At 43.9% G+C, this 18,535-nt stretch overlaps 2 long non-coding RNA genes across 2 annotated transcripts in view; one reads left to right on the top strand and one right to left on the bottom strand.

Annotated features, from left to right (window-relative positions):
* Positions 1-18,422, bottom strand: part of LOC112546262 (uncharacterized) — a 117,706-nt gene extending 99,284 nt beyond the window's left edge. The window contains exons 1-2 of the long non-coding RNA XR_012897654.1: positions 17,858-18,422; positions 14,143-14,324 (exon numbers count right to left, since the gene is read on the bottom strand). This is a non-coding gene — a long non-coding RNA (uncharacterized LOC112546262). The remainder of the gene's footprint in view (positions 1-14,142; positions 14,325-17,857) is intronic.
* On the top strand, positions 8,288-14,266 carry LOC112546263 (uncharacterized). The gene is made up of 3 exons (XR_003089914.2): positions 8,288-8,817; positions 9,983-10,047; positions 14,145-14,266. It is a non-coding gene; the product is annotated as an uncharacterized LOC112546263 (long non-coding RNA).
* Positions 18,423-18,535: the final 113 nt, after the last annotated feature.

Genomic DNA, 18,535 nt, shown 5'->3' with positions numbered 1-18,535 from the left:
CCCAGATGTTGTCCCATAACTGCTGCCACCTTTATCCTTCTGATCCTTTCTCCCACTTTTAGCTTCTTTCCGTCTTTCATTTCAGCTCCCCATGCTTGGCAAAAACTCCCGTTCCCCATGCAAGAAGCATCTTCCAAATCCTCTTTCAACACTCCACAGCTTGCCCTTCCTTATCTCAATAGTAATGGCTCTTCATAGCCTTGCCTCAGCAGGCACCCAGTGCGTTGTATCAGTCTGAGTTAGGGCCTGACCCTGTAGAAGAGCTGTGCATTGTCAACTCCCATGGACTTCAACACAAGAAGCTGAGTGGGAACAGCACCTTCAAAGAGGTGCTCAGTAGCCAGAAGGACTGGAATACTTGCAGCACTGTGAATTCTTCAGGGGAGGGACTTTGTCATGCTTCCAGAACGCTCTGTGCCCATAAGGGACTCAGGATAGAAGAGCAGCAGCAAGTGAACAAATTCAAAAGCCAACTTTTGCAAGATCTCCTTGTATCTGAAGAGGGTTATCCTCAAAGTCATGAACCAGGTACCATGGAACCCACTTAATATCATCTCCCTTCTCTTCTAGAGTCTCCGCCAATCAAGAAATGTCAAGACACCAATTCTAAGAGGGGCTGTGGGACGATAGGAGGAAAGAGGGCCTGGGTATGTCTGAAGTGGAATAACTGCGGCATGACTAGAAATGATTTTGCTCTTCACAACAGGATTTCAAAAGAAACATGATCTGGTGGTTAAAGCAGGGGTCTGGGAGCCAGGACTCGGGTTCTGTCTATAGTGCCAGGAGACAGTATGAAGTAACCCCAAGATTAAGGGTCCGGACTTCTCCTGTAGCTGAGGGCAAGTGTGTCCATCGATGCAAGCTGGGGACAGAGCCAAGAATCCTAGGCTCTTTTTCCATCTCTACCACTGATTGACTTGCTTATTTTGGGCATTCCATTAATCTTTGCCGTGCCTCACTTTCTCCATCCATAAAGTGAGGATCATGATAATGGCCTATCTCACAGGGCATCACCTTCATTCACTAACATTTAAAAGAGCTCTGAAATCCTTGGACTAGGGTTGCCAGGTGTCCAGTATTTGAACTTTATGTTCAGGAAACAAATTGAGAAAATATAAATGAGAAAATAGAAATGTCCGGTATTTTCTAAATAAAATGTAATGTAGATTGTGATGTAATGTCAAGTGTGTCTGGTATTTTTGTTGAAACCATCTGGCAACCCTACCTCAGACAAATGAGCAGAGGATTGACTAAAAGGACATCAAGACCATATCATAGTATAGTCAAGTTCCAAAGGGTGGCCCTAAGCACACAAGCAAAACTGGCCCCAGAATTCTGAACATAAAGCGAGGCTGTTCTGCCCTGCTCCAGCAAGTGTTCACAAAGGAAGGTCTAAGGGCTAAAGCGCATGCCCAGTTTGGTTCGGGCTCAAAGGTATTTAGTGCAAATGATACAAGGCTAAGAGGACACACTTGCAGTCAGCGAGCGAGGAGCTGGTTTGAGTTGGAAGATGGGGATGTTGCTTTAACTGTTGCAATGGAAGGGGTTTAATGAGCTGTACTCCAGTTTCTCACCTCTGGCAACCTTGGCTCAAGTCCAATTTGCAGCCCTAAATTAAGTGATCTGAGTGCTGCCCACACAAGTCCTACTGAATGACAGCTCATATGCTACCGTGTTCCTTCATATTATCACATGCAATCAGACCTGTGGACAAAGCTAGGAGCCATTCATGCCTGGCATCTTCCACAGCACAGCCTCTCAAATACAGAAGCACATGAGTGGCAACCACATATAGCAAGCACCCGTGTGGTCATCCAATCCTGGCCTGAAACCAATGCCATGTGACTCACCGGGCCAATCCAAAGTCAGCATCACAACTTGACTAGTGAACAGTGAATATAATTTGAGCACAGATTTTTTTAAGTGTGAAGAGAAAAAAAGAAAATCATCAGTTGCTTTCAAATAACAAAGAAATAAAAACAAATGGTGATGTCCTAGGTGAAATTTGTTAGAGGAAAAAAAATCACATTGACTTATTTGCTCAGTTACTTAATACAGTATCTTTCTCTATCTCAAATGTGTATATGGGTATAAATATATAGAATGTATATGTGTGTATATGCATGTATGACTGTATATTTACGTGTGCATTTTACAAGTGTCATAAATAATAGACAGAAATTAGATTTGAAAAAAAAGAGCTGTATGGAAAAAAATTAAGGATCATCCTTTCTAACTGAATTTCCTATTACGTGTGTGTGAAAGGGTTCCTGTTTACTATAAAGATCCAGCGAAGAGAAAGTTTTATTTTGTGTGTGCATGTGTGTGTTGTATGTGTGTGTTGTAAGTGTTTTGCATTATATGAGCTCTGACCTTCAGAAAGAAACAGAAGGAATATTTCCCCCCCTGAGGCTAGAGTTGTCAGTGAAATGTCTGTCTTTCTTAATAATTTCAATCCGGGTGACAGGGGACAGGGCATTTTGCTGTGAACGAACGTACTGTAAAAACTGTCAGATAGAATTTGTCTCAAGAAGCAACATTTCTATCTATTCAGGGTCATAATTACAGACATCTTATGACCTGTGGAGCAGTGCATTTCTCTCAACAAAAAAGGAACTCTAAAATATGAGGTCTGGTCATGCCGCTTTGGATTAATGCTAAATGGATTCTAACAAATAATAATCTCTAACCAAATATTTATTTTGCTGTTGTGGTTGTCCAAAATCTTTAATGAATGATGCATAGAAGTGACATGGTGGAAATGAAGGAATATAAAGAACTGCTTTACATTGGACTGGAGTAATGGTCCATTTCGCCCTGTATCCTGTCTCCAAACTGCCTCTCCGAATTTCCTTTGAATTGGCAGTGGCCAGTGTCTTCTTAATTAATGGAATAAGTAACTAAGCAAGTAATTTACCAAATAAGCATGATGAAAATTTGATTGTGTTTTCCCCAATTTTGAAACATAGGACATGGCGAAAAGACAGACATTTTAAGTGACCTGCAAGAATTCAAACAGAAGGAGAAAGTTAGAGAAATGGGAGAGGAATGTTTGAAATGGTGCTGCTGTCTATGAAACATCCAGAGCATTAAAGAAGTCTCCATTTGTTTTGTTAAAAGCTCATTGAGTCTTGATTTCCTGTCTGGTCTGTTCTCAATGGGAAAAAAGTATCAAATAACTTGAAGCAGATTTTTTTTCTCTCTCTCATGGCTTGATTTCAAAATTAGCAACTGACTGTGAAATCTGATCATTACACCGGTCTCCATACATAGACCTCCACAGTTAAAGCTCATGATGATCAAAATGGGAAATCATTTTTGGACACACTGAACTGTTTCTCCTCATGTTGCTGTTGGAGTACAAGGGTACATCTAGACTACATGGCTCCGTCGACAGAGCCATGTAGATTTGTTTGTTCGGCAAAGGGAAATGAAGCCGCGATTTAAATAATCGCAGCTTCATTTAAATTTAAATGGCTGCCCCGCTCTGCCGATCAGCTGTTTGTCGGCAGATCGGGGCAGTCTGGACGCTCCCCTGCCAACATGAAAGCCCTTTATTGACCTCCCCAGTAAACATCATCCTATGAAGCATAACAGGGAGGTCGATAAAGGGCTTTCAGGTTGGCGCGGGAGCGTCCAGACTAGTGCGCTGAGCCAACAAACAGCTAATCAGCTGTTTGTTGGCTCAGCGCAGCAGCCATTTAAATTTAAATGAAGCCGCGATTATTTAAATCGCGGCTTCATTTCCCTTTGCCGATCAGCCTAATCTACATGGCTCCATCAATGGAGCCATGTAGTTTAGACACACCCCAAGTGTATTCTGAACTATATTTCCCAGGCTTCCCAAAAAGATCAAACAGGAGCATCAAACTCGGGGATGCAATGAAAATGAGTGAAACAGGACAGCCCATATGATAGGCTACATACAACTTACTTCAGTTAATGAACACATTGAAGTTCCTTGCCTGGCCCCTACATGGTATACACCTAGGACCTACATGAAAAAGTTCTACTGGGGAAGCTCTCTTAAGAGCGCAGTAGAAAAGTGTGCAGCGGTTATGAGGCAAAATCCCAGATTGGAACATCCCAAAACTCTGGGAAAGTCTGAATCCAGTCCTGAATGTTACATGAAAGGCAAGACAGATGTGGATTTCTTTCTGTCACTTCAGCTAAGTATAACCCTGGGCAGAAGTGCACCTCCTGTGATCTAGTGTTACCTTTGCATCAGACTGAAGAGAGCACAGTATAAACTAGTCTGCCAAAAAAGGGCCTCATTTCAGCCTAGTTTTCATAAGTTACAACAAGACATGGGTCTGGACTAAACTCCTGGATATAAATACTTCCTCATTGTGGGGGAGCAGACACTGTATATTCTCCCCTCCTATATAATGAACCAAATCAAAGCTCTGATCCCTAACAATTCCCAACCCTCATTTGCAAGTTCCTTCCTTTTAAGGTTGTAGCAGCTCTATGCAAATGGCCATGTTAAATGGCCTTCCCTGCTGCATGTTTTACTTCTGCTACGTCTACACTGGCAGCTTCTTGTGCAAGAACAGCCGTTCTTCCGCAAAAACTTGCCGGCTGTCTACACTGCATGAGCGTTCTTCCAGAAGTAAATTTACAGTACAGCGTTGTAAAACAGGGTTTCTTCCGGAAGAGTTATTCCTCTCCCCATGAGGAATAAGCCCTCTTGCGCAAGAGCTCTTCTAGAAGAGGCCAGTGTAGATAGGCATCATGAATTTCTTGCGCAAGAAGCCCCTGTGGTTAAAATGGCCATCAGAGCTTTCTTGTGCAAGAGAGCATCTACACTGCCATGGATGCTCTTGCGCAAAAGCACATGGCAGTGTAGACGCTCTCTTGTGGAAGAGCTTTTGCACAAGAACTCTTCCACAAAAGAGTTCTTGCGCAAGAAGCTGCCAGTTCAGACATAGCCCTGGAGTGTTAAGAATGTCTTGCTCCATCTTGGAGCATAATGGTCCATAATTGTCCAAGCAGTGGTGAGCAACCTGCAGCTCAAAGGCCACATGTGGGGTTTTATGTGTGGCCCATGAGACATTTTGCTTACCATTGCTCACATACAGAGTTGCCAGATTCTGATGCTTTCCGCCTGCATAGGTTTTTTTCCAACGGTATTACTGAAGTGACGTGAGTGTAAAGCCAGGGCCCGTGAAGTGAGGATCATGCTGATTGCACACAACACTGATTGTGAGAGCCATGTGCTCCCTCTGCAACCCATCAAAGCACTGCCACACACCCTGCAAATTCTAGGTATGCAAGAGCAGTTAGCAAAACTACCCTAGCCCAAGAGACTGTCTAAATTATGACAATCTTGCAGCCCACTGAGAAGAAGTAGGTCCACTCCTGTGGCCCACTCAGTAATTTAAGATGCCAATTACTGGTCCAGGGTATGTGTCCCACTACCCCTTCCATTGCAACATCCATGTGTGGAAGTAGCTGCTTTTCTGGAATTAGAAAAGGGCACAGTAGAAGCCTCTATCCATAGTAGTGGATTGTACTGCGGCAATTCTCCTGCAATGTGCAATGAAACTAGTTTATTCTTGGCCTTTAGTCTCTTGAGTAGAGATGACTTCTGTGTTTCTTGATTTCGTCATAATGAAACAGCCTGTGTACCAATTTGCAAAGTTTCTCTCTCTCTCTCAAAAAAGGAATCCTTTGACCCATACTGTGGTGTAGCCTTTTGTTTAACGTTTCTGTGTGTGCGTTTGGCATTCAGGAAAGTGAGGGATCATTGGTTAGAAAGAGGTTCAGTGCACTCCAGCTTTTCCACACAGCTTTCCTGCAATTCCTTGCTCTTTCCCACAATTCCTTTCCTGCCACCTCCAGTCTAGTTCTGAGCCCACCCAGAGTTCTGCCAATGCATTGCTGTCCTGCTCTGCCTCCAGTTGACCTGACCCCCCAAAATGCTCTGTGGATGCATTTCAGTTATGACCTGCACCTGCTCTTGTAATGCCAATCCGTGGGCCTCACTTGAGTGAAGGTGCTTCTATAGTGTTGATTTTAGTGGAGTCGTACCTGGGATGAAGTGCTCCCTGACCTCCAAGTAGTTCAGACATTCCTGGGATTGTCTAAGTTACGAAAAGCTCTCTCTCTAAGGGTACGTCTACACAGCAATGTTATTCTGAAATAGCAGAGTGTGCATCTACATTACAAGCCTTTATTTCGAAATAATGTTGAGCTGGAGGACTTCTTACTCGTACCCATGGTAACCCCCATTTTACAAGGAGTAAGGGACGTCAAAGGAAGAGTGATTTTCCTTTGCATTCCCGCTGTGTAGATAGCGCTAAAAGCTGAGTTAAGCTATTTTGACTTCAGCTATGCAATTGACATAGCTGAAGTTGCATAGCTTATTCCGACTTTAGCCCTGCTGTGTAGACATACTCTAAGGCACCTGGACATTCCTGTATTATCACTGAATGCTTGTCCCTCTTGAACAATCACACCATGTCAATTTCCCCAAGGATGTTAACCCCAGTCTCCTGAATGAATTCCATGTTGGGTCACTGACTTTGCCTGTTTAAATCCTGCTTGCTGTTTCAACTGGAAATGGGATTCTTTGTCCCTTCCTGCCTTTTCCTATTGTGTAGAGTTGCTAAATGCTATTTAACAGCTGACCGGCTCCACCCAAGATGTGGCTGCACTGCACTTGTGGGATTCCTTAATCACGTAAAGTCAGTCACTCACCTTGCGGATCCTATGCACTATGTAAATTTAAGATCATATTATTATGGAATGATTTAGCATTAATTTAATAGTGATGCAATGTTACTAAATTGTATCAGTGGAGATTATAATAAAGCAAAGCCCTTTCTTGTCCAACACTAGTGGGTTATCCACTGTAGCCATTAAAAATATCACGACAGAATCTGAGGATGAAATTATGGCCACACTGAAGTCAATGGGAGTTTTGCCATTGACTTCTATGAGCCTAAGGTATCACCCCAAATGCCTACATCTAAATTCCCTCTTAACGTAACTGCTTCCAATGTCCCAGGCTACAAAGAAATTGCAGCAAGGGAGGTTTTGGTTGGACATTGGGAAAAATTTCCTAACTGTCAGGGTGGTTCAACACCAGAATAAATTTCCCAGGAAGGTTGTGGAATCTCCATCATTAGAAATTTTTAATAGACGGTTAGACAAACATCAGTCACGGATGACCTGGATGGTGCTTAGTCCTGCCGTGAGTGCATTGGATTGGACCTGATGACTTCTGAGGTCCCTTCCAATTCTAATATGATGTGATTCTATGAAAAAAGCATGTCAGGGCAGCCAGAGTTGCAGCAAAGAACTCTCAGCTGCCTCTTCCCCCATTGCCACGGTTCTCCTAACCTCTGCCTTGGAGCTGCACCTCAAGATCTTCCTGCTTGCTGTGCAGGATGGGGGAGAAAAAAAAGAGGTTGGTGATATCAAGGTTTCTCCCCCCCCCCCCACCCTACCCCACCCCACCCCACCCCAGTACCACATCTCCACAGAGTGAGCAAGGCAAGGCCTCTGAGAAGGAGTGGGGCGGGGAAAGGGCAAGGCCTTGGAGAAGGGGCGAGGAAGGAAGTGGGACAAGAGTATTTGGGTTTAAGGTAGATCCTGGACTGACTTGAATTGAAAAAGTGATCTTGTGCTTAAAAAGGTTGGAGACCACTGCTCTAAGGCATGGGCTGTCACTTTACTATATGTTTGTACGGTGCCTAACACAATGGGGCCCTGATCCTTAATGAGGGCTTCTAGAATATAAATAATAATAGCCTCACTAGCTAATGAGTTCCTTTATATAGTTCTTTGAGGTGTATGGGGTCTGAAAGATTCTAGGCAAAAAAGGAAATTAAATTTTATTCCCTGTCAGTAATAGGAAACATGCATCCTATTAGTCTCCCTAACGTTTGCTCTCTTTTGAGCTGTAATACAGCAGGAAGGGAATATGTCATGCTATGCTACTAGGAGGCTTTTAAACTAATCTTGTACAGTAGCAGTGACATTTCCTATGTCCCAGTGATTAGATTAAGTACGAATGACACTCATTTTGCTGTTTTGCTGCAGCGAACATCCCCTTGTCGACACAGGCTGAACAACTGAGGTTGCCTTGAATGAGCATCCTACAGGAGGGCCATGGCCCCATCTGGTCTCTGAACGATTCTCACCTGTAAGATCAATCCATTGGAGACAGACGCATGTGCTAATCAGCTCCATTGACACTATGGACAGCAAGTTGCAATCCATTTTCACCTGCAAACTCCAATCAATTCTCCATTCTGGCAATTGCAGGGTGGAGAGTAAACACTCTTCAAATGACTGAGGATCAGGAAATAGTTATAGTTCCAACTGGAGGGACCAGTTAACCCACTGCATGCCAGCTGGTGATAGGTCTGGGTGCTCAGCCCTTGCATTATCAGAGCATCCAGCTACCATTAAGTTTTTCCTGCAGTGTCAGTGGGAAGGTCGGCCCTTAGCAAGGCGCTTTATTGTCACTGCACGGGGAACACACATTCTTTCCATATTAATGGTAATCATCACTGCTTCGGGATGCACGGGTCAGATGAATGGGAGATTTTCCATATTCATAGGACTCCCAATGCAAAGCTGCTGTGTGCAGGAAAAGCCAGCACTGCAGTGAGCTGCTTTTCATCCTGCTAATAGTTCACTCTGCATCCCAGGAGAACGGAACTCATGATTTAAATATAAACTGACAAAACCCCTTCACCTCGGTAGTGTTTAACACCCAGCTGTCAAAACAAACAACACATGAAACAAATGCTCAGCAATGGAAACCTTGCCAGTTGAAACCCTGACAAGCACAGTTCGCCACAGGTGAGCTAGGCTCAAGAAAGCTTGGGCAAAATCAAGTTCTGTGCACGACCAGGGGATCTCACCATCCTAGACTGGGTGGAGAAGGAGCAGCAGGAGTCTTCTCCCATTTGATTAGAGAAAACTCCCATTTTAATTTTATTTAAGACCACAGAAAGGAGGCAAGATGAGGAAGTGAGGCTGAAAGCTACATCTGTGGAGCTCGGGCTAACAGGCTAAATAAGAACAAAGAATCATCTCAGCGGCATAAAGTATCATACATGTGTCACATGATGTGACGGTAGCTCAGTCCAACAGCTCAGACTGTGACCTGTGAACCTGGGTCCTGTTCTGAGCTCTGCCCCAATTGACTGCAGTGGTTTTCAAAGTACGGGCCGTGACCAAGTGAATAGTGGGGGTGCTAAGGCAGGTTTCCTCCCTGTCCTTGCACTATGAACCACACTGCACTCCAGAAGTGACCAGCAGCCGGTCTAGCTCCTAGGCAGGGGGCTACAGGGCTCCACACAATGCCCTCCCCGTGGACACCGGCTCCACACTCCAGCCAATGGAAACTGGAGTGGACAGTACCTGTGTGTGAAAGCAGCATGCAGAGCTGCTTGCACACCTCTGCCTAGGACTCAGACCTGCCCCTTGCTGCTCCTGGGACAGAACTTGGTCTGAGATGACAAGACAGGTGGGAAGCAGCCTTAGAATCCCCACTGGAAGTAAGCCCATGTCCAACCCAGCGCCCCAATCTCCTGCCCCAATCCTGAGTCCCTTCCTGTCTTCCAAACCCTTCATTCCCAGCCCCAGCTCGGAGCCTAGTCAAAGGATACAATTACGTTGGGTCACGGGCATCAACAATTTTCTTCAACTGGGTTGTGAGGAAAAAAAGTTTGAAAACCACTGATTTACTGTGTCATCTTTAGTAATCACTGCCTCAGTGCCTTCATTTCACCCATCTGTAACATGAAGGCAACAAGAGTTTTCCACTTCTGGGAAGGGCTGTGGAACCAACATTAGAAAATAAGATGTACGTGCCAAGAACTGCAATACTGTAATTATAAAACTGTTTCCACAAATGCAATGCTGAAACATACAGTGGTGAGGGGCAACATCATAACACAAACTCTAATCAAATCATCTTGAACATAACCTGTCTAATCCTTGTGCAATGTACTTCCAACAGGTTCCTTGCACAGTGTTCCTAGTCATTCCATAATCATGGATTAAATCGCATCGCCCTGCTGTAAGGTAGGTAAAATAGCCCCATTTACTACTGAATAAACTGAAGCATAGCTAAATTATTTGACAGCCAAGGGTCACAAGATACATCAGTGACAGAATCCGGAATTGAACCCAGACTACTTCCCTTCCAATCCCTTGCTCTAGCCAACAGATAACACTGTTTCCTAATTCTATATTGTCTCCGATAAACTACGATACTTTCTGGAGAGTTTTTGATCTGACTCAAGAGTGTAAAGGTCTGAATTCAATCCCTGACTTTAATATAGACTGGCTGTGTGTCCATGAGTGACTCACACATGTTCTAAGCCTCAGTTTCCCCATCTACAAAAACTGGTCATGTCTGTATTGTATAACATGATACTGCCTGTCCTGGAGGGCACTAGTTTCTGTGCAAAATTTGGAAATGATCCATTGGGACAGCCTTTGTTAAATGTTTTGAGATCTACAAGTGTAAAAATTGCTTCAGAAGTGATCAGTATTATTACAACCACACACCCTGCCGTGCACTATTGCTCACAGACCTCCTCCAGAAGAGGCAGACAGCTGATGGACGGATACTATGGGAAAGACTGCAATCTGATCAGGTTAACTGCTTGTTGCGTAAATGTAACAATAACAACTGTAGCAGTGGGTGGACAGCTTGTGAAGGGATAAAAAAGGAGCTGCTGAAAGATTTGAAAAAACAGTGTATGACTCTGTGGACACTGTCGTTTTCAAATTGTTGGTGGAATTACTTGTCTGCATTTGGGTCTTGGCTGGGGCAATCAGCACCAATTAAACAGATTTTGATTCCTCCCCCTTCCCCTGCAAATACCATCATAAATTAGAAAATATAGGTTTTTGCCAATGTCCAGAGAAGAGGACAAAAGGGTACTCTCTGGGCCAGATCCTCAGCTGATATAAATTAGCATTGCTCTGCGGGACCCTTCCTCTAATAAAAAGGAGAGCCTATATGGACTATGGCTCTTAAAAGGTGTGTAATTAGCTAACTGAATAATGGCTGGAAAATTCAGCTGTTACACAGTTACACACCAGGCTTCAGGTGGCTCCCCAGGAACTGGTGTATGCCAGGAGCCAGCTCCCAGTCAGTACTGGCTCCCACCTGCCGCCCCACTCATGGGAAGCCGGTTGCTGCCCCATGCTTCTGCCTTGGGAACCAGACCGGCAGCCATGTGTAACCATTTGGGTAACCATCACCCATTTAAATGACTACACTCTTACATCCCTAATATGGACCTGTGTTATGTATTCTTTTTACTGACATTTATTGGTTTATAGCTTTTCCAGTATAGTCAAATATCCTCTCCTCCTTGGTGTGCAAGATATTACAGTTTTTCATCCTAGCCTATCTTTCTACCCACATTTCACACATATGCTGGTTCATTATTGTAAAATTACTCGTCAATATCGTTATAGTGTTGTCCTGGAAGTATGGGATCCGTTTGTAATTCAGGATAGCTCAAAAACCCAAACTGGTTTGTTATCACGTAATTACTTGTGAATGCTAGACATATTCACTCAAACACACACAGGTTTGTTGAGTCATTTATTTCAGTCACACAGTGTGTTAATTGCTGGATTCCTTATAAGACCAAAGCCACACGAAGTGCTTCTTATTGGTTTTAGCCCTGCACTTGGAAGACACAAGGTTAAATTCCCTGCTCCGCCACAGACTCCCTATGTGACCTAGGGCAAGTCACTTAATCTCTTTGTGGCTCCATTCCCCATCTGTAACATGGAGATAATAGCTATTCCCTACCCCACAGGGGAGTTGGGAGGCTAAATACATTAAAAGAATGTGAGACGCTCAGATTCCGCAACAGTGGAACGTCATGTAAGTACCTAAGATATCTAAATAGTTGCTTATAAATTTTGGTTTATTTACAACAGACCCGAAAATAAAATTTTAAAAATTCCTATAAACAATCTTAAAACATTTGGTTAGAAAATAAAATAAAATAAAATTTGGAAACAAGTATAAGGAGAAAAATCCAGCCATTCAAATCTTAAAACACACAGCGGCTCTGATATTGTCTATTTAATTATTGGGTGTCTCCATTTCTTAACTGCACTATTGTCTTTATTTTATCAGTACAATTGCTTCTGAAATGCCTTACCTCCAGAAAGGGATGTAGGTATGTAGTGTATGTATGTGGCCTTCCTAAACAGGAAAATTCAATCTGTCAAGAAACATTCAATAACAATCTCAACATTTAATTGCACCCAAGGGCACAATAAAAATCAACACGAATGGTAGTTGTTGATTTTTTGTTAACCCTTCTCTTAAAAAAAACCTCTAAACCTGCTAAGTTAAAACGCCTGGCTGTGTATATATATGCAATATGTATAGAGACCTATAGGGAAAAATGTATTTAAAACTTCAAATTGGATCCACACAAGAAAACACATTTAAAAACTGGCACAGAGCTTTGCCATTGTTAGGTAAAAGAAAACATCCTGTTTTGATTTATGCACGCAGCACTCAATTTAACAAGTGTAGCTATGGGCAATTGGAAAACAGTCAAAATGCTGAATTTGCTGCTTACTCTCATTTATACAGTTTCCTAAAGACAATTTGCTGTTGCTTTTTGGCATGGCTGGAATTTTTTTAACCCACAAGGACAATGTTCAATTTTCATAACTTAATGGTGACTGTGCTGACATAGCTGCATTCAGCTATATGCCATGCAGCACAGAGTTCAGTATTTCATTTCCTGAGCAGTTTTCCGCACGGTGACTGGTAAGATAACTGGTGATGGGTTTTTTAAAGCTTCAGAGGGCTCTTTCAGTAATGGACTGCTAATCTTTATGGGACAACTCTTAGGCCAGGTCTACACTGAACCTGGAAGGCTGGCTTAAGGTACACAACTCCAGCTACGTAAAATACGAAGCTGGAGCTGACTTACCTTAAACCGAACTTGGCGGCATCCACACAGCCCTTACTCCCTTAGGGTATGTCTACACTACCCTCCTAGTTCGAACTAGGAGGGTAATGTAGGCATACCGCACTTGCAAATGAAGCCCGGGATTTGAATTTCCCGGGCTTCATTTGCATAAGCGGGGAGCCGCCATTTTTAAAACCCCGCTGGTTCGAACCCCGTGCAGCGCGGCTACACGGGGCACGAACTAGGTAGTTCGAACTAGGAAGCCTAGTTCGAACTACCTAGTTCATGCCCCGTGTAGCCGCGCTGCACGGGGTTCGAACCAGCGGGGTTTTAAAAATGGCGGCTCCCCGCTTATGCAAATGAAGCCCGGGAAATTCAAATCCCGGGCTTCATTTGCAAGTGCGGTATGCCTACATTACCCTCCTAGTTCGAACTAGGAGGGTAGTGTAGACATACCCTTACTCCTTGTGACTGCAAGGAGTACAGGGGCTGTCAAGAGCTGTCCTCAGCTTTCGATTTAATGGGTCTACACCAGACCCACTAAATCGAACACCAGAACACCAATCTCCATCATGGCGAGTGTAGACGTGCCCTTATCGAGCATACTAAGTGAGTTCCCAACCTATGGTTCGGAACCTATGGTGGAGTCTAAACAATAAACCAAGTGCCAGTCAGGGTTATTCTATAAGGCTACATCTCCGCTGCACTGTTAAATTGGAAAAAGAAATGCAATTTGCAGTACGCAAATTGTGTATTTTTTCCAATTTACTTTTAAAAGAGGTTCTTTCAAAATTTGGCGTGTCTACACAGCACCAAATTGCGAAAGAAAGTGCTCTTTCAAGCCTTCCCTTACTCCTCATAGAACAAGGTTTACAGGGATGGTGAAAGAACATGTCCGTTCTTTCAAAAATGTCCTTGGACGCGGCATTGCTATCCCAAAAAAGCAATGCAGTCTAGACGTAGCTTATGTGAATTGATTGTCTGCTTTTCAGTGGCCAGATAATTAGAAGATTTGTTGTTGTTGTTAATTATTTATATTACTGTAGCACCTGGAGCCTCCCAACTGCTAGATGCTGTACATACGCAAAATAAGAGACAGCTTTTAGTCTGAGGAATTCACAATTTAAATAGATGAAGGGTGGGAGAAAGGAAGGACATAGAATGCGAGGAACAAAGGAATCGTCACTTACTGAATATCAACTTTGGTTTTACTTACAGAAACTCCAGCTCAAGCCAAAGGAGTGAAATCAACAAATTGCTGTCACAGGAGGAAATGTCTACAGCTCCACCAGCAAACTGTTCAAGTTAACAATCGATATGTAAAAAAGCAGCCGCTTTTGACATCTAGAGTTAGGAGCTTTCCTCTGGTGTCTGGTTTCTCACTCTGACAGACTAATTCTGCAGGGGAAAAAAAGTTTTGAATGACAACCAGATGGGTTAAAATTTAGGGCCTGCTTCATCTCCCATTCAGTCTAAAGGGAATGTTTCCATTGACTTAAATGGACTATTATACGGACTGTAATAAGGGCCTCCCTAAATAATTGTGGATGTGGTGGGGGGAGGGGTTACTGTGGGCTGATGGGGACACTAGCTAAACGTCTGAATACATATTTTTAGTTGCTTTCTACAGCTCATCCACCACTTTCACTACTAAGTATGCTGAAAGTCACTAAGGGCATGTCTACACTACAGAGTTATTTAAAAAAAACCTCCCATTATTTTGAAATAACAAGGTGAGCGTCCACACAGCAAGCCCATTATTTTGAAATTATTTTGAAATAATGGACTTGTTTTTTTCAAAATAATAACTCCTCATTCTACGAGGAATACTGTTTATTTCGAAAGAAGGTTGGTGTGGACGATTAGTTGCTGTTATTTCAAAATAACTACTCCCCAGAGTCATTCAAAGTAATTACTCCCCAGCGCTTCCTGGGGCTCTAAGTTGAGGTAACACATTCACATTAAGGGAGTCTGCCTTGGACTAATTTCGAGGCTTCTCTCTAGCGTGGACATGCTATTTCAAAATAGTTATTTCAGGAGTTATTTTCTAAATAAGTTAGTTCAAAATAACCTAGTAGTGTAGACATAGCCTAAGAGACATGTGCGGATGCAGACACCTCTAGCTCAGCTTTTCAGTGCAGCTGGCATTGCCGGCTAATTCAGACACAAAGCTGGGCAATAGATAAATTACTCCGTCACTCCAGGAACGATTTCACTGGCTTTTGTCACAGTTCGACTCCTTTAGACTACAAAGACTGTAGGCTGTGGAGGCAGCAGCAATTTCTTTCAGAAAGAATTCATGCCCAAGAACCTTTACCTTACAAACACAGTTCATAATTTTCCTCTATATTTGGAGCATCAAAAAGCTTCAGTAGAAAGTAGGTCTAGTCATTGTCATTAATTGTTTATAGTACAACTGACCATACTTCTTCCAGTTTTATGTTGCTATGAGGGCTGGCAACTCTATTTGCAGTGGGCAGTGATGTTTAGACAGCACAAATTCAATCTCCTTCCTTCTTCTGAGTTTTGCCTTGGGGTTCTCCTGGCATTAATCCCAGGCTTGCCTGAAAGGTGCAACAGCTTCAAGGAATATATCAAGTTTCAAGTCCATGGCAAAACCAGAAACGAGGGGAATTAGATGGTTTTCTATTTTGTTCACAAAGTTCTGCTCCTGATGCAAAAACATTTCCTTCTACACTATACTCTGAAAACCACTGAACATCTTAGAATTTCAGTTGTGTGAGAGCCTGAACTCAAAGACAGGAAAAGAGATCAAGAAGATATCGAGGCCAATTTACTATTCATGCAGGCATTTAGACCCACTCTAAACGCAGCACACAATCCACATATTCATCGACACATCCATCAAAGTGGTCCTTGGCCAAAATCCCTTTGTCCTATAGCGAACTGTGCATCTATTAAACTATGTCCACACTAACAGCTTTTAGCAAAGAGGTTGTGTCAACACACTCCTGTCACTAAAAGTTGGGCAGTGGGGCCTCTGTCAGCTCTTTTGCTGACAAAATACTTCTAGTCCCTATGAGCAGCATTTGCTTCGTCAAAGCACTGTTTCGCTGCTAAAAAATTTGTCAGGGGTGGGGAGTGGGGGTTAGCAACTTTGAATGGCAAAAAATTTGTCACTCAATTGCCAGTGTAGACATAGCCTTAGTTGTTATCCTCCCACCCCAACCCTTTGGCGTGAAAAGTGTGATTAGTAAGGAAAGACAGTGTTGTGACTTTAGACTGTGACTCGAGAGATATGGGCTCCATTTTTGGTTCTGCCACCGACACCTTTGGCAAATTACTTTATTGTGTCTTAGGCTTTGTCTACGCTGGCATGTTTTATTGCCCAAAACTGCCTTTTGTTAACAAAACAGTGAATGTGTACTCACTACTTTTTTCAGGGAAAGGGTGGGCACAGATCGCTGTTCCCGACAAACAGGAGCTGCAGGAAGTGGTGTCCCAGTCCACACCGTCACCTGCTGCTCCCATTAGCCAGGAACAGTGACCACAACCAAGAGGCGCTATGATCACCAGTACCTGCATCCATGGAGGTAAATACAGCGGCGGTGGCCCAACAGGGGCTAACCCTCACGAACCACCACCTTATTGCCCACTCCTTCCCTAATAAATCTGTTAGTCTTTAAGGTGCCAGAGGACTCCTCATTGTTTTTGCAGCTACAACACCTCTCAGTCTTTGGGAAAGGGACTCTTTCATTATGTAAATGTACAGCACCTAGTACGGAGGGCCCTCAAGCTGCTACATTGATAGGAATAATAGCAGAGAGATAAAAAAATAATAAAAAAGAAATGAAAAATGGGGAGGGAAGGGGAAAATTACTTTTTTCCTGAACCAGTTCTAAGTGGTGAGAATATGTAAGATATTCCATTTAAGTTTAAGATAGGCACCATTATTGCGGAAAAGCTTCCCTAACTTGGCCTCTTTTATAATTGGGGTCACCATCACTAATTTTTTTCTTGACAAAGTACTGACAAAGTAATTCTGTCTCCTGCCTGCAAATCCTGCTGAGCTGACAGAGACCAAAAACAAGCTAGGGGCTATCCGGTCTCACACATCACAAAAATTGTTTGGTAAGTTTTAATTGCAGTCTGCATATCTAAGGATGATATAAAGGACAAACTGAACATTGACTCGGATCCCAGTTTTTTGCTGTTTTTCCCCCAATGGGAAAAATCATTTGACTTGTTATCATTATGCATTTGATCTGGACTCACCAAGGGAATCAATAGGGAACATCACTGTGTAATTTTGTACCTGTTCATCTAAGTGACACAGATTTGGTCACATCAGGGACTAGCATTTGAGAATGGCACTTGAGTTGCACACCTGCATGCATAACAGTGTTCAGGATGGTTAGACATTGTGTTAACATTATTTAGTGTCTACACCAAATTAGCTTGATATAGGAAAAGATTCATTGACACAGGCCTGGAAGGGTCCTTGAGAGGTCATTTAGTCTAGTCCCCTGCACTCACAGCAGGACTATGTATTATGGAGTTTGGAATTGCTATTTCTCCCTTCGTGGTATGACTGCTGAATACTTTCCTGGCCTGCATAAAGTACTCCTGACTGACATAAAACCACTGCAGGAAGTGTATCATTCAGAAAAATCCATGGGATATAGGTCCATCAGTGGCTATTAGCCAAGAAGGTCAAAGACACAACCATAAGCTCTGAGTGTTTATAAACCTTCAACTTCCAGAAAATGGAATTGGGACAATAGGGGATGAATCACTCAATAAATTCCTTCTTCTGTACATTCCTTATGAAAAACCTGACACTGGACGAGACAGACCGTTACTCTAAGTCAGCCAGGCTGTTCTTATTGTCAGATCAACAACAGTTTCTTCTCGTGCCTGACTATGGTGATAAATGTGAAGCTACGGCAACGATGTGTAAGTGCACTGACCTGCTCTCGGTACGGTGGACAAGCAGCTTAAGGTGTGTGATTGGCAGGATATGGCGATGCATAAAGGCAGTGATGTGCTCCCTATGGCCAGGCCCTTTGCAGTCCTGCAACCACGAGGCTGCCCCCTGCAAGGAAACACATTCTGGTACCTGCTCCTCTTGCCATGAACCCGGCTGGGGGAAGGAGCCTGTTGCCCACCAACGCACGGACACAGGGAGCCACGGTCAGCCCTGCAGCTAACACTCCGCAGCCAGCCTGTCCCTAAGCCACGTGCTCGGACACCACAGGGGACTTAGGAAGTGCACTGGCCCCCTGTGCCCCCCATATTTTAACTGCTGAACGGGGTGGCCACACGTGCCCCTTCCTGCGTCTCTGAGTGGCTCTCCCTGCAAGCCCTGCCCCGCAGGCACAGTTGCCCCGTCACACCCTGCAAGGTTAAGTGAGGAAGGCCGGGGGGGGGGGGCACGCCAGACACCCCCATGGCTTCCGGGGCCCAGGCCTATCCATGTTCTCTCAGAATTGGGGGGGGAGGGGCAGGAAGAAATGAAAGGCGGGTGGGGGGGAAGAGGCGGAAGAAGGGCAGAGTCTGGGTAAAGTGGGGGGTGGGGCAGAGGTCCCTGGCTGGAGCGCCCGAGGTCACCTGACCGCACCCCCCCCCCCGCCGCCCGCGCGCTCAGG

The sequence above is a fragment of the Pelodiscus sinensis genome, chromosome 25, assembly GCF_049634645.1.
Source record: "Pelodiscus sinensis isolate JC-2024 chromosome 25, ASM4963464v1, whole genome shotgun sequence".
Lineage (NCBI taxonomy): Eukaryota > Metazoa > Chordata > Testudines > Trionychidae > Pelodiscus > Pelodiscus sinensis.
This window is presented reverse-complemented; position numbering and strand designations above follow the sequence as displayed.